This window comes from Cyprinus carpio, chromosome B20, assembly GCF_018340385.1.
Source record: "Cyprinus carpio isolate SPL01 chromosome B20, ASM1834038v1, whole genome shotgun sequence".
NCBI classification, from domain to species: Eukaryota; Metazoa; Chordata; class Actinopteri; order Cypriniformes; family Cyprinidae; genus Cyprinus; species Cyprinus carpio.
This window is the reverse complement of record NC_056616.1, coordinates 16,751,476-16,775,433: the sequence shown is the minus strand read 5'-3', so window position 1 is coordinate 16,775,433 and position 23,958 is coordinate 16,751,476. Positions and strand designations below refer to the sequence as shown.

Sequence of the window (23,958 nt, the reverse complement as noted above, 5' to 3'; positions counted from 1 at the left end):
TAATGTAATACTATTTACAAAAACAAACATTTATCTTCATTAATATTATTGGAATGCTCTAAGCTTGTTTGGCTCGCATGAACACACTAATGTTTCGCATTCTACTAAAAGGCTTGTTGATTTGCCTAATTCTGCCTTTACCCAAATACTTCATTTAAATGTGCATTGTGTGTGAGGATGCATTTGTAAGGCTTGTTACTAAATCTATGCAGGTGTCACAATGTGTTCTCTTGACGATGGCTCTAATATTATGTGTCATCTCTGAGAGAGTGTGGGCCAAGTGAAAGAGCTCCATGTAGTAACGCGAATGAAATGTCTGAGCTAAATAATCAGACTTTTTACATCTTTTTACATCTCACAAGGTCTCATCAACTGTCTAGTTGCATGAGGGAACTTAAGCCTACATCTTTTTACATCTCACAAGGTCTCATCAACTGTCTAGTTGCATGAGGGAACTTAAGCACACACACACACACACACACGATGACTTAGCTAACTTAGATAACATAAAGACGGTTATCATGTAAGAGTCCAGAGATTACATGAGAACACATCTGACTCCCATTTTTGGGCAGAATTTTAATCCAGCTACTGTCATCTTTGATTTAAACAAGATTTAATCTTTTTTCTTTATCCCCATTGTTAGCATTCCAAGGTTTAGATCTGGGATCAAGCTGATTTTGAAAGAAAGGGAGAGCTTTAAAAACAGCCCTTAGCTCCCTTCAGTTTTCCTTTCCTATAATCCTGTCATGCCAGAACCAAATACTTCCATGCAATTGGCTCTCACCCTATCCTCATTTAATCATTGATTTGCTAAGAACAAAAACTTGCCAGGCATTGAGAGAAATAAACCAATGCATCCATATGAGAGAGAGAGAGAGAGAAACAAGATGTGCTTTAGTATTATTTTTGGGGTGCGTGCGCATGCAGCGGGGGCGTTTGGTGAGGAGAGGGGGGGTCCAGCTTCAGGACACTTCTGCTAAGCACTGTGTTGTCATCCTCCCACCTCGCCACACTGTGCTTTCACACCAGAGTGAGTCACGCTGGCTCTCTGAGCTCTGGAGGTGCGCAATGTGGAATGCTAAGCACTCTGAGAGAACTTCACAGCATACAGACTCTTTCTACTCTGCCTTCTTATCTCTCCTTTATACCTGCTTGGAGATGTTGAAAAGGGCTAAGAGAAGCCTGCTTGATCTTTCTTTCCATATGCAGAACTAAATGTACATTTGGTGTTAGCATGGTTTACCTTACTGTTAGGCAGACAATCTATCTATCTATCTATCTATCTATCTATCTATCTATCTATCTATCTATCTATCCTTTTTCAAATCTGTTACTGCGTTTACCCTGAGCTTTCAAATATTACATGAAATACCATTTAAAAACCAATTATGTACAATTATCAATTTTCCTTTCTGATAACTCCACAGATGTATTTTTTCAGTGGGTAAAACACTGAATGTGCCTGTATGGTTCTTGGCCTGCAAGCAGCCAGGGAATTGTGCCTTAGGATACTGACTCAGGCATTGTCAATCTCAGAGCACCAGGAGAAACGTTCAGCACGGATATCTCTAATTTCATTCTCCACACCTCACTGTGTGCAGTGTGCACCTATGAAAAGATAATCATGGTTTCTTATTGCGACTGCAATTACTAACTTGCATTAGGACTTAATAACGCTTCTCTGAGGGAAATGTTAATAAAGTCTTGGAACACACATAGTGAATATAACTGACAGTCATTAATCTCTCTGTGGGCATTTGGTAATTACTTTGCTGATTCTATCAATATAATAACACAAATATGAACAATAATCAACACGGGCTAGCTTAATTGTATGCTAAATTATGTTAATCGCTTAGACTAACTAGAGCATCAGCCGTTTTGAAGGCCTCACTCGCTCTCTGCACTGCGCTTCTCGTTGTGTCACACAAAGACCCTGTGTGCTCAGCAGCAACTTGTCACCTTTCTGCATGTCATTCTGTATTAGTGTATCTGCATCGCTTGAGTGGAGCTAAATGAATGGGACCATTCTTCTTGTTCCCCAGCATCCCTGACAAGACATTCCTATGTGAGGTCACACATGCAGTTGTGTGGTCAACATGTAGGGGGCGTCAAGTAGTGATCGCTCAAACAGGACAAAGACATTCCTAAATAATTAGGAATGGTCAGATGGTAGCAACCTGTTTGACATTATGATTTCTGTTTGTGTGCTATGATGATAATCCTTGCAAACTTCTTTCATTTTTTTTCTCTCCCTGAAATTTAGCAGTTCTCAAGAACAGCATGTTGTTTGTTAATGGAGTTTTTCACAAAATAGAGTATGGAATCTGGCACACTCATTTTAAAAACATTAACCTCCTCCCATGTGTTCAATGAGCACATCACATTTTGGATTGTATGTGCTCTTTATTTATCTTGGAATAAAACATCTGTTCTCAGATATGGACAATCTGTGCTGCAGTGGTAGCTTTACTAAAATCTGAAGCATAGTGTATAAATTAAGTAATTTTTGACCAAAATGAAGTCATTTTACAGAGGAACTGCAAGACAGTTGTCATGGTGACAAACTAAATATTATTTTAACACTGAATTCTGTTTTCTTGATGTGATAACTCTGATAACTGTTTTGGAACAGTTATGCAGCATGAGTAAACATGTATTGGTATGAGGAACTATACATGAAATATTGCACAAAAGTTTGGACAAAACCACTTATTCCTTATTATTATTAATTTCTACACTTTATAGTTACATTTAAGCATGCACCTTGCATCTTTACACACACACACACACACACACACACACACACACACACACACACACACACACACACACACACACACACACAGGATTTCCTATATGATGACATTCCATAGGTTTTATACTGTCTCCCCTACAATAACCCTAATCCTAAACTTACCCTTACAAAGATTTTTTTTTTTTTCTCATTGGACCTAAAAAAGTACAATGATTTCAGATATTGCCATCTTTGTGAGGACAATTTGTCCCCATAAAATAGGGTTAACCTGAACCACACACACACACACACACACACACACACACACACACACACACACACACACACACACTTACATAATAGTGGTTTTATCTTAGATAAATCTTAGATAAATCACTTTTAGTGTTAAAATTATTCAGTGCCTTTCGTTAACCCTAAATTGCTCTCACATTTTATAGAAACTAAATATTGAATCTATAGCTATAGATGCAGCTAATGATTCACTGATTAACCATTAAGATGAGTTAGATTAAATAATAGACAAATGTATTAAACTGAATGAGAAGTCATGCTAATGAAAAGTTTGATAGTAATAGCTTTATGAAAGGCAGTTAATGTGAATGAAACATTTATACAGATGAAACACGTATTTTGTGTAGTGATTTGTATATTTTGTGATTGTTTTTGTTGTAGTGTTTTGTTTTTATTTATGCTGAAATGTTTGAAAAAAGTGCCTTTTTGTTGATCTGTTGTGATATTAGTACTAAGAGTTTTGAAAATTTACCAACTGCTTGTGAAAATTGCGTTAAATCAATTAAAAAAAAACTACATTTCATTACTTTTCTAAATTCTAATGAAAGTTACCCAACATTTAGACCAGGCAGGGTTAACCTTAGTACAACCCTAATTACTGTCGAGACTTTCAAAATCCTTCATCACTTAAATTAAGTTTATAATGATTCCATTTTAAAGCACAGTACTCAACATTTTTTTCATGATTGTTTGGTTTAATGAATATTTTTTTTATTGTTTTGATAGTTATTTTTTTGGTATCATAACTTTTTGCATAGCTATGACAAGATACACTAGCATCTAACACTGCCTTGGAAAAAAAAAACAGTTAATCTTAAAAAATAAAGCATATACATAAACCCAAATAGGTCCTACACTCCTGAAACATTGGTGTGTCATATTTTAAAGCAGTCAATGCAATTTGGGAAAGAAATCAATTAAATCTGTATACATAACATTAACCCCTTTGTAATTGTTAACATTTTCATAAGTAAATGTAATTTAATTACACATTTTTTCTCAGTAACTGTAACAGATTAAAGTTACGTTTATTTTGTAATTTAATTATGTAATTATGTTACATCCCAACACTGCAAATAGCAAAGATAATTAAAAAATGCTCACTGTGCTACCTGAAGAGGGTTTCAAATGAGGTAAAACACTACCTGTTCTTACTAGCAATCTAAGTGTTAATCACTATGCTGAGGATAAAACATGTCACCAATGCTACTAACACAGTACACAGATTTAGTAAAGCACATGTTGGACAGGTCAGCCCAAGACAACAGAAAACCAGTCGCGTGATAACCGTGCAGCACATAAATTCTGCTGTTGCTACGGCAACCCTGTCCGTAGGGGGCCCATTCCCACAGATACAAATAAAGGCTGAATTTAAGCCTCCAAATCACGCTCCCCTCTGCGCTCAGCTATCGCGAGATTCCTGAAAGCGAAGCGGAGCAGCGGCTTGGAGTGACCTCATCAGCAGCTGCGGCGCGAGGCGGAGCTGGAACTTTTGTATGAACTTCGAAGTTGAATAATTGTGAACGAGACGCTGGGGCCAACGGTAGTGCTGCTGGAGTAGATACAACAATACACTGAAAAATCTCCCGCGACACACGGGGAAACAGCAGGAATAACGGCCGCACGCAGACTGCACTCCGCTGGCGAATATTACGAGGCGGAGAGACGCTTGTGTCGGGACTTTTTTATCGCAAGATTTTGTGGGAGAAAGACCGCACGAGAGCAGCGAGAGGTGGAGAGGGTAGAAGGTGAGCTCGTAAGATGTCTGTGATTTAACTCCGAACCGTGTTTATATATCTGTAAGGGCTCCATGGATGTGTTTTTTCGAAGGAAGCGTGTCTTTGTACGCGCTGAAATGCTCGTTTTATCTCTCCAGCGAGTTGCGACGGTTAACGAGTGATCTCGGCTCACCTGATCATCAGAGGAAAACAATATTCGATCAGAAAGTTGCAGTGAAAACGGTCTTGTTTTGATAACCGATAGCAGACAGAATGCAGATATAAACAGTGGTCCTATGTGTCGTGATTATTCGGTCTCAATCTGATAAACAAGACAGCGCAAGGTGAAAATGATAGTAGCGGTTAACGTATAGTTGAAGAGTTTTGTTCTTAACTCCAGATGTGGGAAGTACACAGAAACACAGTCGATTACAGCTGACAGCCGAGCAACTTCATCAACATGGATTGTGCATTTCACATGCACATTTAATCATCATTGCATCAGTCCAGAAGAGAGTATAATATTATGGATAGCAACTTATGAAAAGACATAAATCTGACTCGTGTGTTTTGCGTTATTAAGCCAGAAGTTGCTTGGTAAAGGTTAACTGGTAAATAATTCAGAAATACTTAAATTCTTGTCTTTTCAGTTCTTATAAAAAAAGTGAAATTTTAAAGTGTGATTTATAGGCACAGGCCTGGAAAAGTCATGGAAATAATGTAATGATTTTTTTCCCTAGCCATACCAATACACATTTCTTCATGTAGTTGATGCTTTTTGAGTGCAATCTCAATAGAATTCATTAAAAAATTCTTATTAATCCCAAAACATTTAATAAGTTTTGCACATTAATTGATCAAAAAGTGTATATCTATCTATCTATATATCTATCTATCTGTCATATTTGAGAACAATGGCTGTGTTTCCAAAACTTGTGATCTGCCTACTAATCAGCATTTTTGGCCATCACAGACTCATTCCAGATGCTAATATCTATGGAGTCTGCATTAGCTGAGAATCAGATCACGTGTGCAACTGGAGGAGATATTGGGCAGTAGATCGCATTGCATTTATTAGGCATAACATTTTGTCACACTGAAATTGTGAGGTCTGTGTTGTAGGTTGACTAATGGCCCTTCACTCAGTTTTCTCCCTGTAAGGGCTTTGCTGATTTGTCATTTGCATGTCTTTTCTTCATTGTGTGGGTGGTGTGTGCTCACTGTGTATTGGCCAGGTTCTAAATGCAGTTCGTGTGGGGGTGGATTTGAAGAGCAGGTCCGTGATTGAACTGCTTTCTGGCATTCCCTTTTTTAACTTTAGATGTATGGAAGATGTGGACTATCACAAGACCTTAAAAATGACCAAGGTGGAACTTTGCATTGACATCATCATGTCCTTGAGATGTTGATGTTTCAGTGTCCTTTGACAGGACTGCCACTATGTTTGTTTAGTCTTGGTGTGGTTGACTAAAAGTAGACAATCTGACCACTTTTAGACTTTTTTTTTTTTCTTTTTCAGTTGACCACATTCAGACTTTCACTTTGTCGTTGTTAAATCCACCTGTTGAACAGCAGTGGTCCCATTTTCATAGACATCGCCTGTTACATGTCTTTTTTAGATGTAAGCAATGTTGTATTAATAACTTGATTTTGATAAAGTCAGTAGCAAGCAGATATCATTCCTACTGTGCGAAACGTACTTAGATTTAATGTTTTCTTTCCCCAGCCTCTATCTAAGAATGCCAAGGATGCAGCTATCTGCAGGCAGTGTCGCATTTCCAATATTAAGTAGCCTATTGAAAGGGAGTGTGTAGGTGGACATGCACATGTTGTGAAACATGTAGGAAAAGGAAATGTATAAGGGGAAAAAGACGCCTGGGTGGATGATTGGCAGCAGAGGGATTATCAAGCGTTTTTTTTTTCATTTAAAGTGGCTCCAGATTCTATAGATACTGCTGGATTAAGGTTGGGCAAATAAGTTTTAATCATTGCCTCAGGCTTAACAAATTATGTGTGAGGTTGAGTGCTTAATAGCCTCTCCTGTTGTTCTTCTATATATGCTGTTGCTATGGAAGTTTGGTTTATGTAAAATCATGTCAGTTGTTCGGTTATGCAAGTATATTTTTCAAGATTTGGCAGCAGACAACATCCAAATCTAATTCTGTAACCGGTCTGCATCAGATGTGATCTAATCATCAGACAGTATCTAATGGTCCCACTTTTTAATGTCTGAGACTTGATTTGCACTGGAATATATGATGCAGTGCCTCATCTTTGGGTTTGTCCAGTCCTACTTATTCTATGAAGCTATTTTATATTGCACATATCCAGATGCACATTGCTTTGAGATTTGGGCAGCTTTTTAAACGGATAGTTACCCCAAAAATGAAAATTCTTTATTATTTTTCTCAACCTCATGTTACATGTTCCAAACCAATAAGACTTTCTTGAATTTTCGGAACACCAGAAACAAGATAAACATTATTTTATCATTTTATGCCATCCATTGAAAATCTAAACAAAATTTGCATGTTTGCTTTTTGTGATGAACTGATTTAATTTAGGCTTTTATTCACATATAAACATTGATTATTGCACATGCATATTACTCGATTTGTAGGGATTATTTTTTATAATGAATTTCTGTACTTTTTGATGGGTGAAAGTTTTGGTTTGCATGGATTTTCAATAGATGGACAAAAGTGATTAGAGAATATTACAAAAAATTTAATTTTGTCTTCTGAACATGAATAAAAGTTGTATGGGTTTAGAGTGAGTAAATGAAGATAGTATTCTCTCTTTTGGTAGAGAGTCAGTGCCAATAAAATCCAAATAGTCTAAGTGCCCACAGGTGACTATGACATAAGCGTTGTCATAAACAGGAAAAGGAAAGGACCTTTTCCCACCCAAATTGCTATATTTGGTTCATAAAGTTGCATACTCTTAAAAAGGTATATATATATATTTTTTTTGAATCATCCACTGGTGGTTTCAACTAGTACTAATTTCCAGCATATTGTTCTGCCACCTCATTTAATCTCCCTTCTTCCTGGAAGCAGCAGCTGTTGATGCCGATCTGATGAATGGCAAAGAAACAGTTGAAGGTTCAGAATGTATCTGCGTTATCGCTGATATTCCCACCAACTGTCTCGCCATCTGCCTAACGGCGCTTGTTGTGTTGCGCGCAGAAGAGCAGAAATTTTCAGCCTCTTGCACTAGAGAGGATGGGTGTTAACATGGCACCCAAATGCTGAAATTAGTATTGAAGCCGCCCATCTTACTTTTGGACTCAATAATTACAGTCCTGTCTCCTCTACCACTTTGGGCTCCATCTTAATGCAGACTGTAGCCTCAGATTTATGCAGCCATTAGTCATGTAGACAGTCTGTTGAAAATTGAAGGTGAGAAAAGAGCGCTGAGGAATTTGAGATGCAGGATTCTTACTATGTTTTTGATTCATGCAGTTTATTCGAGACTCTTAGTATTGAACCTTTCTGAAGTAATGTTGTTTTTTTTCCAATCAAAAAGTAAACCAAAAGCCTAATGCCTTTTGCAGAACGAAACCTAGTTAAGTCAGGATTGCTTGGATGCGTTATCAGTGGTGATTCATCTTCCTATGAAATGGAAGATTTTTAGGGACTGACACAATGTCTCAAGCAAACATCTTAAGGAGAGTCACTTATCCACTTTCTTGATGAAATCACTCCGTTTAATAAATGCGAGCTTGTCAATGTCATATTCTCCAAGCCTTTCAAGATTCCTTTTGATCTATTTTAAACCTAATCTCATTTTGAACACTGTGTCTTTTGGAAAGCATTATTTGTATTGTATGTTTACTTCCCTTATTCATAATGTGGTTTCCTAGTAACAGCTTTGCGGTTTGGTTTATTGGTCAGTTAGTTCATCCGCTCTTTTTGGGAGTCTGTTGTAATAGAGTGGAATGTGTCATGCAGGTCTTCCTATGTATTACATTTGTTTCTGTGTGGCCTAGATCCACACTATGGTAGTGGTTACTAGGGCTGTCAAAAAAAAACTTAGAATTTTGAATATTCGTCGAATTTAATATAAATATCCACATTCGAATGCAAAAACGTTGCATTCGAATTTTAGGTGTCATTAAGGTGGCTGCCTTAAGTATGGATGAGCTTCTGTCTAATCTTTCACCTCGTGCATGCGCTGTTGTACGTGCACCGTCCGCGCAGACGCAGTATCAAAAAATTGCCTGCATGTGGACGGGGAGCGCGGCAGTCTGCGAGCCCTCTTGATGACGAAAATGACAATGCAGATGGTGCGTGGACGTGGACAGCCGAAGTATACTTTGGCCTTTATCTGTGATGCACGAGATGCGATGACGATGTAAGTGTCATCACATTATAATGTTTTTGTTAGCCTATCCAGTTGAAGCCACTAGATGCAGCGCTGCTGCATTGTTCATTCAAAATATTGCGGAAAAAGAGAACATCAATGTGGAGAAGATCTTGTTTACATCAAAACTGAAACCAAGCTGTTCACACAGAACGCATATTTCACTCATTTTCTAGAGGGACATCTTCGATCACTTGCACTCGCGTCTCGCACTGGAGAGCCGCATGTTTAGAAAGCCATGTAAAATTAATGTAAGTTCAACTTTTAAAAAAATATCTCGAGACTTTATGGTGGGTCTTTTCACCATCCCACTTCATCTTGTGTTTTTAAATGAAAAATGTACTCCGTGTGATTGGCTTTCTGCCCTTTGTATTAAACTATGCATGCTGCTGTTTTGTTTATAGTTCTTTAAGCAATTTAATTAATTATAATTAGTTTAAAAACATTATTTTAAATATTATGCACTTTTTTCACAGTCATGTTTTCTTATGCTTTGAATAAACTTGCATTAGTAATATTTTGCCAAAAGCTTTTCTTTATCCTAACTGAAATTATTCATTTTAAATTTGAGTATAATTTGAATTTTGATTAATATTTAAGTACAAAATTCGAATTTAGTTTTTCAGCTATTTTGACAGCCCTAGTGGTTACAGTGTTTTGCAAAACATTAAGTCACCATGTTCTCTAATGACAGAATCACTGGCTTCAGACTAACTGCTAACAGACTGGTATTCAGGTACAGATGTATAGATTATAAGGCCTGACATTCATTGATTAGTATGTGATTGCTGTGTAGTAGGGGTGTAACGATTGCATGGATTACAAACCCTGGCGATGCATATGCATCGATCATGAAACATGGATTATTGAATCGTGATTCGTTAATTTCTAAAAAAATGTATTTGAAATCAATTTATTTCATGCTAAGTATACTACAAATAAATTTACATATTTATGTAGACTACATAATAAAAATACCCTGCAATTGTACTTTTAGGCCCAGTTTCACAGAAGCCAGTACTAGGCCTTAGTTAAATTAAGATATTTAAGCAGCTTTTAAAAGACAAAAGTGTAATTTGCTCCTTGACTAAGCATAAAGAATGTAGAGGAAGCATTTAAATAATCCTGTGAATGCACAGAATCGAACCGTTAATCGAATCGCATTGAATTGAATTGTGAATTAAATCGAATTGAATTGTTCTGAATTTGCAAATCGTTCTTGAATCAAATCGAAACCCTATGAATCGTGAATCGAATTGATTTGCTGTTTACCCAAAGATTCACAGCCCTACTGTGTAGGTAAAATTGGAAAAATAAATTGGTAGATTGTTTGATTATTTTATCAACTTTTATTAACTTATGCAACCTGCATGCAATCTGTGGAATTTGAAATAAACACAGGGTGAGGCAGCTTTAAAATGATTAATTAAGAGACTAAGTATGTTCAGAAGAGTACCCACTTCTTGTTTTTTAATACCAGTTTTGCTGCTTTTTTAAATCCAGTCGGGCTGGGGAGTTGGTGGGAGTGACTGCAGCTTTTCCGTTTTCAATTAGGTAAGAAAGGTAAAATGGAGCTTGGCGACCTTTTTGCTACTCAAGAGGGAGGCTGGTTTAAATTAGATTTTTTCACTCCAGACTAACCCTAAAAAATTGTGCCATTAGGGTACAACAGCATAATTGCATACCCCCCGACAGCTCCTCAATTGTTAGTATTTTATTTTATGCACATGACCTTGCATTCTTACATGTGGTGGTGTAAAGTAACATGAGGCCCGTTCAGGGGAAACAGCATGGTCATTAATGGTTAGGTGAAGTAACATGTTAGCTTGCATCTGTTTGACCTCACCTTGCAGCAATACTTTCACAGCTTCATCGAGTATATAAAGGTCCACTTGTGTTTTAATTTGGTTTAGGTTATTAAGGTTTACTTAAGACCTCCTTCCCACACAGTTAATGTAAGCTTATTTTATTTAGTGTTAATCTGCTTATAATGATCTCCAGCCTATTGTGATATTGTTACTGTTTAAACCACTTTCAGTGGTGATGTTTATGTGAATGATAAATCTGTAATGGATTTGCACCAGAGCTAAGTGGTTTTGTGGTTAAAGATGTAGCTGCTAATAGACAAATAAACTTTGTGTTGGCAGCAGTCTATTTTTAGTGCTTTTTCTTGTTCTGTGCATGTGTGTGTGGACATTGCTCTTTATCTTTGATATGCTGATATCAGCAGAACTTCTGGCTCACCCGGTGAGTTCTTCCTGGCTCTCTTGAAGTTAATGTATTGCCAGGAAACCAAATATCTCCATGTGAAATCAATTCAATGTCATATATAACACTGCTTTCGTGGCAGTCTGGTTGTAACGTGGTGTTCTTTAGCAAAAACTGTCACAGGGTCAGAGAGTCTTTGTTTGAATCTGAATATGCCAGACATTTCTAATTCTATCCAAACTGAAAAAAGTACTCCAAATCTCTAAACATTAAAAGGTTTTGAGAAGCACTGCTGTATATGCACAAGTTCAGTTTTGTGGATGATGCATTGATTGATTGATTCAGACTGAAAACCTGAATTTGAAACAGATTCATTAAAAAAAGCTGGCTCATATGAATCATTTGTTGGCGTTTCATACATCATAAGTTTGTTAATGCTGAATAGCTGTGCAGGACACACTGGAATGCACTTTAGAGATGCACTCTGATAAAGTGCATATCGATTCAAATCAAATTTTCTCATTTGTTGCCAACGAAAATTAGATTTTCTCAAATTAAAATTTTTGTTGCCTTTGCAACTATTTTAAACTCTGTAACCCTTCCAGCAGGAAGTCTGCTGTGCTGTTTTGAAAAGGTGTGACTGAGCAGAGTGTCATGGGCGAGGCTGGCCATGTGGAATGAGTGAGAGGGATCAGGAACTCAATAGAGGTGAGGTCATCTCTTTGAGCTGCAGCAAAGGCCGGCAAACACAGGAACAATCAAATGTGCATGCCCCAGTACCCTCTGCATCCCTTGCCACACTTTTGTGTGTGTGTAAATTTAGGTTTTCTGTGACTCAAAGCAAACATTGTCACCAGGAAGTGAAGGTTAATGATTATTTGGGTAAAGGAGAATGAAACTCTGTGCATCTTTGTTGTCGGACACATGTTAGTTCTAACTGGGATGTGCTGTTTACAGATGTTCCTATATTGCTGAGAGCGAGGCTGTAGGTTTTAAATATTGTTCTAGCTTGGTTAGTCTAATTTTAAGCATTTTACTGTATACTTTGGTATTCTTGTTATCTTTGATCCGACTATTGCCATAATACAAATAAATGGGGATATTTTTGGTGCAAGTCACATCAAATTGTTCATTTACTTGTACTACCCTCACTGTAACAATACAAAGCTGGTTTAACATAGATAAATGTATCCTTTAATAACACAGACTTTCTGTAGATAATGCAGATATTGCTGAATAATATCATACCTCTGTGATCATTTCCTCTGAGATTTTATTCCAGGAGCGACTGTTTTTCCATTGTCATTCAGATGCTTTGAAAAGAGTGATTCACTCCGATGACAAGCTGCATTTGGTGCACACTCATTCAAAACAAGTGGGCCGTTTTCATTCAGGTCCAGTGAATGATTTGAACCTGCTTTGATCAGAGCACTGGAAAGGTGTCTAGAAAGCTGCCATTTTTGGAAGAGCACTCAGATCTTGTGATCAGCTGTTGTGGTTGTGATCCCACTACTTCTAGTGTTACTTCAAAGAAGATCTGTCATGCAAACAGTTTTGCCCAGTACCTGAACCATGAAACAATGCCCTACAAGAGCCACTTTTAGTATAATTGCTAGAAAAATGGCTGTGAGGCATGTCAAAGTAATTTAGCACTTTAACTTATTGTTTGCATCTGTCATTGCCAAAGGCAACACTGATTTGAGAACAATAGATAGTTATGCAGTGGAATAGTAGATTATAGTAGTTTGTACCATCTAATTAAAAAAAGCCAAATTATTTTTTAATATTTTATTATTATATTATTGATTTAAAATATATTGTATTTTTTTAATTCAATTATTAGTTTGAATATTACAGTGAATATGGTTAGATTTTTTAATACCTTGTCAGCTATTCTATTTTTTTAAGGAACTGGAAATTGGTCCAGTTCAGGTTCACAAATGAACAGTCAATTAAAACTCAGCGCAGCAATTGTCCAAATTTCATTTGTTTACTTCCCTTGGGTGATTGTAAGTGTGTTTACTCTCTGTGGAATACATTTACTCTGAGGCTTTGTTGCTTCTTTGCCTCAGAGTTGTGAACAGATGTGTTTGTGTGTCTGGCTATGCGGTTACTGTAATTCAGAAACCACAGACAGCAATAAAAGGGATCTCACAGGCAACTCATTGTCTGCTGTTAAGGGTAACGCCTTCAGGAAAGTTTTGTTAGGGCATTTTCTCAGAAAATGAGAAACGTTGAAAAACCCACGAGTGCTTAGAATCCTAAAACTGTTAGTTGAAATGGCACTTTTTTTTTTTTTTTTTTTGGTTGGTATATTAAACATTATTGCTTTCAAATCAGTAATAAAAGTAAGTGATACTGATTTAGGAAGTGTGCTTTGACAGTACACTGTATCTTCCTAGCAGCACAATTTATGAAATGCTAATTAAGATTAACTTCATTTGAAAAATCTGTGGGGATTTTTAGTAAAAACATGAAGCTGTGAGTCTTTTAATGGAAAGTGTTTAGGTTCACTTGCAGATATAATTTATATCTTATCAAATTAAAAGTACAGGATTGACTCTGTCACTGCAGTGGCTCACTTTTGAGAGAAGCAGATTACCATGGCAACTTGTACTGCACAGCTCAGGTGCTCTTGGGCAGGTTAAGTACAGGTTCAGTTCAGATGAGCATAAAGTTCCCTGCATTCATTTGTAATGCTCAATATAGGTAATGAACCTTATATAAGCTACTTCTTAAAGTACTGTAATGCTATCTGTGTTTTCCTTCATATTTAATCTCAGATGTTGAGAAATTAGCATGAGACATTCCTCTCTGGATTAAAATTCTTACTCTCTTTGAACTCCTGGCATCCTTCCGATCTCATCATTCCCTCACAATGCCAGTCTGTTCATACAAAGTTGAAATCACCATGTCAACTGGCAAGGCTGCAAAACAAGTTTCACTCAGTTCTTAAAAGCTGGGAAAATTGAAGTATTACTTGATAAAGCATAACATTCGGTCATACTTGCACTATTACAAAGTATTCTGTTAAATTTACAGTTAAAAAATCGGCAGCTGTGGTGGCCAGATATTTACCATAAAAACACAGTGAAGTTTCAACTCTTATTGAATGGCCTGTTGCTGCCTGCCTGTCAATTTTAAAACTTATATTTGTATATTTCATTAAGTGATATTATGTTAAAGTTCACCCAAAAATGAAAATTCTGTCTTTAATTACTCACCCTCATGTTGTTCCACACCCATAAGACGTTTGTTCATCTTCAGAACACAAATTAAGGTATTTTTGATGAAATCCGAGAGCTTTCTGACCCTCCATAGACAGCAAGGGAACTACCACCATCAAGGCCCAGAAAGGTTGTAAGGACATCTTTAAAATAGTCCATGTGACATCAGTGGTTCAACAGTAATTTTATGAAGCTACGAGAATACTTTGAGTGTGCAAAGAAAACAAAAATAATGACTTTATTCAATTATGTCTTCTCTTACAGGACAGTCTGCCACCATTATCAAGAATACCAATATTCTCAACAACAACACATGCTCATAGTCTAAATATTACAAATTTTTCAGGTTTAGGGTTTTGAACAAATTCACAGCCCTAAGTGTTAAACTTAGCAGCTTGTCGTGCACTGTTTGTGCTTGAACGATGCATCAAATTGTGCAGCTTGAGTTGTAGAGAATGAGTTTGTAATATAGCCAATTAAAGGGATAGTTCACCCAAAAATGAAAATTATGTCATTAATGACTCACCCTCATGTCGTTCCAAACCCGTGAGACCTCCGTTCATCTTCGGAACACAGTATAAGATATTTTAGATTTAGTCTGAGAGCTTTCTGTCCCTCCATTGAGAATGTATGTACGGTATACTGTCCACGTCCAGAAAGGTAATAAAAACATCTTCAAAGTAGTCCATGTGACATCAGAGGGTCCGTTAGAATTTTTTGAAGCATCGAAAATACATTTTGGTCCAAAAATATCAAAAACTATGACTTTATTCAGGATTGACTTCTCTCCCGGGTCTGTTATGAGCGCGCCGTTCACAGCACATCTGGTTCGCGAACGAATCACTCGATGTAACCGGATCTTCTTGAACCAGTTCACCAAATCGAACTGAATCGTTTGAAACGGTTCGCGTCAACAATAAGCATTAATCCACAAATGACTTAAGCTGTTAACTTTTTTAACATGGCTGACCCCTCTGAGTTCAAATAAACCAATATCCCGGAGTAATTCATTTACTCAAACAGTACACTGACTGAACCGAGCCAGATAACGAACGAAACATTGACTCGTTCTCGAGTCAAGAACCGTTTCTGTCGGACGCGTGCGATTCGAGAACCGAGGAGCTGATGAAACTGCGCATGCGTGATTCAGACTGACACACAGCGCGTCTGAACCGAACTGGTTCTTTTGGTGATTGATTCTGAACCGATTCTGTGCTAATGTTATGAGCGCGGGTAAACCGAAGGCTTGAATCAAGGGCAATCATCGCCAATGAAGTCATTACGTCGAGTGCAAAATAACTGGTGAACCGTTTTCGGCAACCGGTTTATTGAATCAAACTGTCCGAAAGAACCGGTTCGCGGAGAAGAACAGAACTTCCCATCACTACCGGTGATCCGAAAAAAACCAATGCAACCGGTTCTTGACTCGAGAACGAGTCAATGTTTCGTTCGTTATCTGGCTCGGTTCAGTCAGTGTACTGTTTGAGTAAATGAATTACTCCTGGATATTGGTTTATTTGAACTCAGAGGGAGTGGATATTATGTTAAAAAAGTTAACAGCTTAAGTCATTTGTGGATTAATGCTTATTGTTGACGCGAACCGTTTCAAACGATTCAGTTCGATTTGGTGAACTGGTTCAAGAAGATCCGGTTACATCGAGTGATTCGTTCGCGAACTGGATGTGCTGTGAACGGCGAACTCATAACAGACCCGGGAGAGAAGTCAATGCTGAATAAAGTCGTAGTTTTTGATATTTTTGGACCAAAATGTATTTTCGATGCTTCAAAAAATTCTAACGGACCCTCTGATGTCACATGGACTACTTTGAAGATGTTTTTATTACCTTTCTGGACGTGGACAGTATACCGTACATACATTCTCAATGGAGGGACAGAAAGCTCTCGGACTAAATCTAAAATATCTTATACTGTGTTCCGAAGATGAACGGAGGTCTCACGGGTTTGGAACGACATGAGGGTGAGTCATTAATGACATAATTTTCATTTTTGGGTGAACTATCCCTTTAAATAGCTTTTGTTAGAGTGCCTAATGTTAAATCCCAGTGTAGAACCATGAACAGGTCTGTGGTATAACATCTGGTGACAAACGTTTAAAACTGATTCTTGTTCACTGGCTTGGTTCCCAGTTTCACAACACCTGCCTGACTTTCGCTCAGGTGGGTGAAAACGGCGAAGCAGCATCCTCGGTTTGTCCTGTTGCCTTAGAAACGAGGATGCAGTGGCGGTAACGGCCTTGCTGTGTAATGATGGTAATTAGCAGTAATTTTCTCCTGTGTGCCTGCAACATTCCTCTGATCTCAATAGACAGTGCTAGAGGAGAAAATGTCTGTTGCTGAGCCTTCTGTAGGATTTGTTGGCAACTTGGAGGAACCTGAGCTTTGTTCCTCGCGTGATGCGTCACTAATGATGCCTGTGAGTATTTCTCTAATCAGAGCAATTATTGGAGACTTTATGTAACACAACAGAAGCGCATATAGAGATTCCAGGTAGAGGAAATGCATGCTTGACCATGACTTGGTTATTTTTAACTGAGCGGTGATTCAGATCTTATTTTCGCTTTCCCTTGCTGACTGAAAGAGTATAGGAGATGCATTAGTGGGAAATGAAGCAGTGCCCAAGACTTCTCACCTAGACACACACACACACACACACATACATTCTGAGACGTTTAAGTGCAGATACCCTGCTGCTCTCTGAACTTCACTCACATCGACCTGGGCATGAAAAAACAGTATTAAAACACCATATGTGCTGCTTTGGCCCTAATGATAGATTGATATCTGAGACCTGGAGTTATGTAACGGTCTTTATAAAACAGATGGATGGTGCTTTAATCAATACAGTCTTGCTAAAATATATATGATATAGAAACAGATATGATGTTCATATAGCTACTGTAAAATACTGCACAGCATCATTTACTCACATTCTTCTCATTCCAATTTTTATTGTGCAGAACTAAAGATGTTTTCAAAAATGTTTGACTGGTTTTGTCTACACTCTAATAAAAAAAGGTACAAAAGCTGTCACTGTGGTGGTAACTTTTCCAAAGGTATACTTTTGTATCCGATTTACCCCAAAGGGTGCATATTAGTACCTTTATAGAAATAGAAATAGAAATAGAAATGATCTAAACATAAAATGTCTAAAACACATACATTGTTATTTATCTGTTGCACAAAAGCAAAAAGAACAACTAATATTAACATTAAAATGATTGACGTGCAAGCCAGGCAGAGTTTTTATTTATAACACATGTTTAAAGGGTTGAGCAATGTAGCTAATCACAGACTCAGCTGTTGATTTCTGGAACGCAATAGCCAATCAGAGGTGATTAAGTTAGAATCCACTCACTGCAGTGCTGAAATTGCATGCTCATGAATCCTCTCATTTTAACACACAAAGTGTAGACATTGTGAAAGGTTCATTGTTCATATGTTCATTGTGTTATAACAGAGCTTTATGAGATCACGATGAACTGAGATGTCAGCTTTTAGTGATAATAAAGGAAGCGCTGCTCGCATTCTGCCATGCCAAACCATGCACGCAGCAGCCCATGCTTGCTTTTCTGTTAAAAATAACTGGTTTGTGAATGTTGATGCTTAGTCTAAATAACAAATATTTAATCTGGAGCGTTTATGCTGGGATGTTGTGGAGCTTAGGAGATGTTTCAGAACCATTTTATGTAAATTTCTTTTATGTACTGAAAAAAAAATCTATATAGATTACTTTTATGCAAGCTTTTGCGGGTGGGAGCAGGACAAAACATGAATGTCACCGGCAGGAGCGGGACCAGGACCAAAAAAGATATATTTCTGTGGGAGCAGGCGGGCGCAGGACAGAATCTTGTGGGAGCGGGTGGAGGAGGGACTGAAAAATCTGACCCGCGCAGGTCTCTACTTTAAGGTACATGTTATTACTAGTGCTGTCAAATGCCGAATTTAATCATCATTCAGGCAAAACTTTGCTAAAAGAATGAGCAACACTGCTGATCTGATCTAATCGCTAGCACATCATGAGCACATGTGAGTAAACATGTTCCTCCTATCGGCAAGACATATCGACATAATTTTTCATATTGGGCCGATGCTGATATGTACATTTAAAGCCATTATCGTCCGATTCTGATATCGGTCCAATAATATCGTGCATCCCTAATATGTACATAATATATGTGTGTACTACTATGTATATTTATTATGTTAAAAAAAAGTTTTATTTTGGATGCGATTAATCGCAATTAATCGTTTGACAGCACTAACTATTACCTAAAGTGTACATATTAGAACCTTTTTAAGGGGACCGCCACAGTGACAGTTTTTGTACCTTTTTGCTAAAGTCAGTGGCATCCATTTCATATTATTGAAGATATCTTCTGTTGTGATGTACAGAAAGAAACTCCTCCAGGTTTGGAATGTCATGAATGTGAAAGAGTTTGCAAAATAATTGTAATAGCAAAATGGCTAATTTCAAATCAGACACTATTCAGTTCCCAGTGGATACAATAAAGTACTATTTTTTTTTTTGCTTTGTGTTGTTTTTTGTCATTATGTTCTTGTTTGTGTGTTTGTATATGTTTGTGTTTGCAAATGGCAGAATGGTAAAAAAAAAAAAATACTATTTCACTTTCTGTGTTAAAATATTTTATTTTATGCCAGTTCAGAAATGTTTGTTTGAGCAACCTGACATGTCACTGGTTAGGTACTTTTGGGCAGCCTATTTTGGAGCTACCAATAAACAGTCATTATTGTTGCAATTTTGGGCTGTTAGTGTTTCAACTTTAAATCCCCTTTTTCTAAAATGGATGTCCTCAGCAGCATTTTTTGTCAATATCTCTCCTGCCAAGTCAGCTCATGGAAACAGCCATCTATTGAGATTACCTTCTCGTTCCTTGAGGCAGGGTTTGCAGTGTGCTTCTGGACTGCCTCGTGTTCCTTCACTGTAGAGATATATTGAAGTCCCTGCCCCCGCAGTTAATTGTTTTGTTTTGCATGGAGTAGCCCAGATGTCTGTAGTCAAGGAATGACTTGACCCTTTCTTAGGATGTTAGCTGTATGGATGAAGGCATTTGAGAAAAGGCTTAGCAGCAGGCCTTTCTTTTAGGGCTTTTTTTGTGGCAAAAGCTGTACATCTGTCAAAGAATCAGATGGCTTGTGCCCCGTGGACCTGCCCTGTGCTCAGAAGAGGGATTACCCAAGAGCCCCACTACAGCTTTTCTCACAGTCATTAAACATGGACTTGTCAGTCTCATTTTAATTGCCTTAGAAACAGGAGGATACAGATCATGTCACTAAAGGTTTTTATATTCATCTTGCCCAATAAATATAAATGTAGTGGCTTGTCATGAATATTGCCTGCATTATGTGGTCTGAATTTTGTTTGCTTTTTCCTTTGAGAATGTTAATATCTGTATATAAATGCAGAGATGGTAATGCAAGCAATATTTTAAAATGAGGATCTCTGCAGAAGATGACAAATGCAATAATAAGGAACCAGTTTTTGAGCCTGTCATAATTGGCTCTCAAATGGTGACAATTTTAAGTTAAGTAAAAAAAATTGTAATAAGATTGCATAATATATTAATAATAACATCACTATATCTCATTATATTGTATTGATCATGTAGATTCTTGGATTGATGTTTATTTATGCACTGAAATTGTGTCTAGCAATTCTGTGTGAAAAATAAATAAATCCAAACCTGCAGACATGCTGGGTCTCAGTCAAACAATTGAGGCAGTTTCAGTCACAATCCAATTATGGTATTGTGATGCATTGCAACGTATCGTATCATGACATGTGTCACAATATGTATTGTATCATGAGGTAGTAGGAAGACCAAGCTTTTGTTTTTGCCATCTGTTATAAGCTGTTGTAGATTGGCCATTTTGTTTGTGACTTTTGTTGCTTCTAAAGTTTATGCCAAGCTTATGAAAATTGTGGTTTGTGTGCCTTATACAATTATGAAAATGAAAGGAAAAGCACTCTAGGTAGTGAACTCTCTAGTCAATGAGTATCCTCTGGCCGCGATGGCATCACCCATGCAGCTCCACTTGTTTGTCACAGAGGACATCACAAAAACAATAGCAACTAAGTGAAAGGCTGAGCTTTAATTAGGCCCAGTCCCATGGTAAGTGGAATGGCCTAAAGCTTTCATTAGCATGACTCCCCCTTTCCTCAGGGTTCCTCAGGGGGTCTCCATCACACTGCACTGGTATCGAGCACCACAGCACCTAGCCAACAATAAATTCTAACACCATGCAAATGCATTATATGGGCTGTTACCTTAAACTCCGGATGTGTCCAATTTAGCCTCATCAGAAGACTGTATCGAGTGCTTTAAGTGCACTCAGATAATGAAGGATAGCACCTGTCATTTCTACTGCTATGCATAGGAAAAGGAGCTGGGATTATGTATAATGTCAGACATAAGGAAATACTGAGAGTTAAAGCTAATTCTTTCCGTAACGTTTAAATCTGTGGCTTAAACAAAGTTGGCCAACGTTATTAAAACCAAATCAGCTATTAAGATGCTTATCCTGGTAAGAAAACCCAGCTCAACCTTTCTGGTAGGAGTGGTACAATATTTCAGTAGCTGCATTTGACAATATATCTGCAATAGGAACAGGAAAATCTTGGCTTTGTGTGAATCTTTCGTATAGGGAATGAGTCAAACTCCCTGAGGAACTGGAGGCCGCAGTGGGAGCTGGGAGGCCGCTGCTCATGCATCTGCAGTCCACTTTGTTTTGTGGCTGAGCTGATTTATTTCATACTGGCGGCGGAATCTCTCGCATTCACTGCTCTTCCAGATATAACAGCTCCCCCTTAACACGCACAGTCAGTTCCCAGGCATGCAGTGAAAAAGAGCTGAATGTCTGCTCGCTTTTAAGCCTCACCTACAAACATGATAGACACATCGATTTCTTCACCTCAGAGAATTTCTCAAATGTTTTTTGGTGTTTGCATCCGCTACTGAGTTAAAGGGGATAGTTCAGCCAAAACTGAAAATTCAGCCTCAGGAATGTTGTACAGGTTTGGAACATCATGAGGGTTGTAAGTAGCCAGGTTTCCATCCAAAGTTACAAATTTAACTTATGCGCAAAATTGGAATATCACATAAAACATTTGATATAAAATAAGCACAGTTTCCATTCAACAAGTCAAAGAGATACCTTCCTGATACACTGGCTCTATCTATCTATCTATCTATCTATCTATCTATATAGATAGATATAGATATAGATATAGATATATATATATATATATATATATATATATATATATATATATATATATAGATATAGATATATATATATATATAGCAGTCAAGTGCTGTCATATTAATCACATCCAAAATAAAATTGTAGTAAATTGAGTTTCTTTTGCAGCTCAACAGACATAAGTGGCATTCTGTTTTACATTTTAATAGTAAAAGCAAGGTGACAAAACATGAATGAAGATATACACTGTAAAAAAATTGTTTTCAAAATAATAAATATAACAGTGCATTTTACAAGACAATACTATTTCACAGTCTGTCGTCTTCAGAATTTCAAGTTTAATTTCTGAGTGAAAATACAACGTGAAATAAGGGGTTGGAAGGTGGAATCAAACTGTTGTGGACTACGCAATAGAAAAAAAGTCTGAAAACAGCCCAAATATCTCAGTGGGGCGAGCAGACGAGAGCCATATGGAAGAGAAGAGAGCTGCTCATCATGAGCTCTGCACTAATTAACTTGGCATTTTAGCCTTCCCAGGCAGACCTGCTAAGATGTTGAGTGTACAGAGGTCCCATATCTTTGCTCCTACCACAGTTCCTCAGTTGGATTTTATGTTAAATGCTTTGTGTTTTCCTCACTGTAGGTAAGAGATTGCACTAGAGTCAAGCGTGGGTATTACAGTAATTTATAATTTGCACATTGAATTAACTTTTTTTAAAACATGCAATAAAAAGGTGTTGATTTCACTCTAGGAACTTGATTTTCATGGGGCATTTCAGGGGTGCCTATGTAAGAGGTGTAAAAAGGTGATAATTACTTCCAGGGTTTTGGGCTTTTGTTTGTCCTGCAGGAAGGTGTGAGGGCATAACGCGCCATTCTGTTTGGTATAATCTTGTATTGGTGCTTTGAATCATCTTGCCTATTATTACTCAGTCTGACTCCAGGAACCATTGAATGTGTGAGGCTTCTCTGGTTGTTTTCTGAGTCCGATCACTGATATTACTTGAAAGAACAAAACAGAGACAGATGAACTGTCTGGGCACCGAATATCCTGTGTTATTGAGCACTGGCACTTACTGTCACTTGGCAGACGTTTAGACCTCACAGAAGAGCATGGAGAGTTTATCTTTTTTATGACTTGTAATGTGGTCGGGGTTTCGACATTCCAGTAACGTTTGGAATTTTGGCACTGCAGAAGAAGCTGGCTCTATCCCATTTTCTTTAATGTGGGAAATGTTTTCCTCAGATCTGGATTTTTTTCAGAATGCACTCAAAAGTAACTTCACGTGGAGTTTGAGGGTGTTCATATGGTGCAGTATTAAACCATGCTGTGCCCTTTCACTGCACCAAGCTCAAATGTAGCATTACTGTGTTTGGTTTAATTCAGGATGGGTGAGCTAATTGCGGGTAACTTCAGCTCAATTACTTGACGACGGTGCACATGCTAATGGAGCACCTGCTGGTTTCAGGATAATGCTAGGGACATACTGTGAACTTTTTTTAACATAAGTTTTCTTCATTATGTTCAGTTGTTGATGCATGTAGACTCTGAGGAAGAGAGAGCAGGGCTCTAGATTGCGACCTAATTTCTCAATGGTGCGACTTAAAAAAAAATCAGAGGTCGCACCGTTCCAGGGGGAAATAGTAAGGAGATATTTGAATTATTTACTAATAAACAAGTGTTTTCTGAGTCTGTGTCGCAAGGATGAAGTTGCTGATCCTGACTCGACATCTCATTAGACGCGCCTTTAGAGCCTTTAACTTTACTTTATATATAATAAATAAATAAATAAATAAATAAATAAATAAATATATATATATATAGATATAGATATATAGATATAGATATATAGATATATATAGATATATAGATATATATAGATATAGATAGATAGATTTATTATATCTGTGAGGCATGTTTTCACTGAGTTTCGGTTCATTTTTGTACTCCTGTTAAAGACGAGATGCAGAAAGCGCATCGTGTTTGTTTTCTTTATTTCATAAAAGCGCAACGCTTAAATTTTGTTGATATTGTGAGTGCACACAAATAAAAGACCCTTTGCAGTTACAAATGATGTATTACTCTTAACTTTATGTGCAAAAATTATGGCGTATCTACTGAAAAAAATGCAAGTGATCACGCTGGC

General features: G+C 37.5%; 1 protein-coding gene across 6 annotated transcripts in view; it reads left to right on the top strand.

The window, feature by feature from the left end:
• Positions 1-4,443: 4,443 nt before the first annotated feature.
• The window catches only part of LOC109082278 (signal-induced proliferation-associated 1 like 1), an 80,150-nt gene continuing 60,635 nt past the window's right edge, over positions 4,444-23,958 (top strand). For 4 of the 6 annotated variants that reach the window (XM_042746217.1, XM_042746216.1, XM_042746212.1 and 1 more), the window contains exon 1: positions 4,445-4,800. The gene's annotated coding sequence lies outside the window, so the exon portion shown is untranslated. Of the gene's footprint in view, positions 4,801-11,948; positions 12,052-23,958 lie in introns of all 6 variants that reach the window. The other 2 variants (XM_042746214.1, XM_042746218.1) reach the window with 2 other exon arrangements.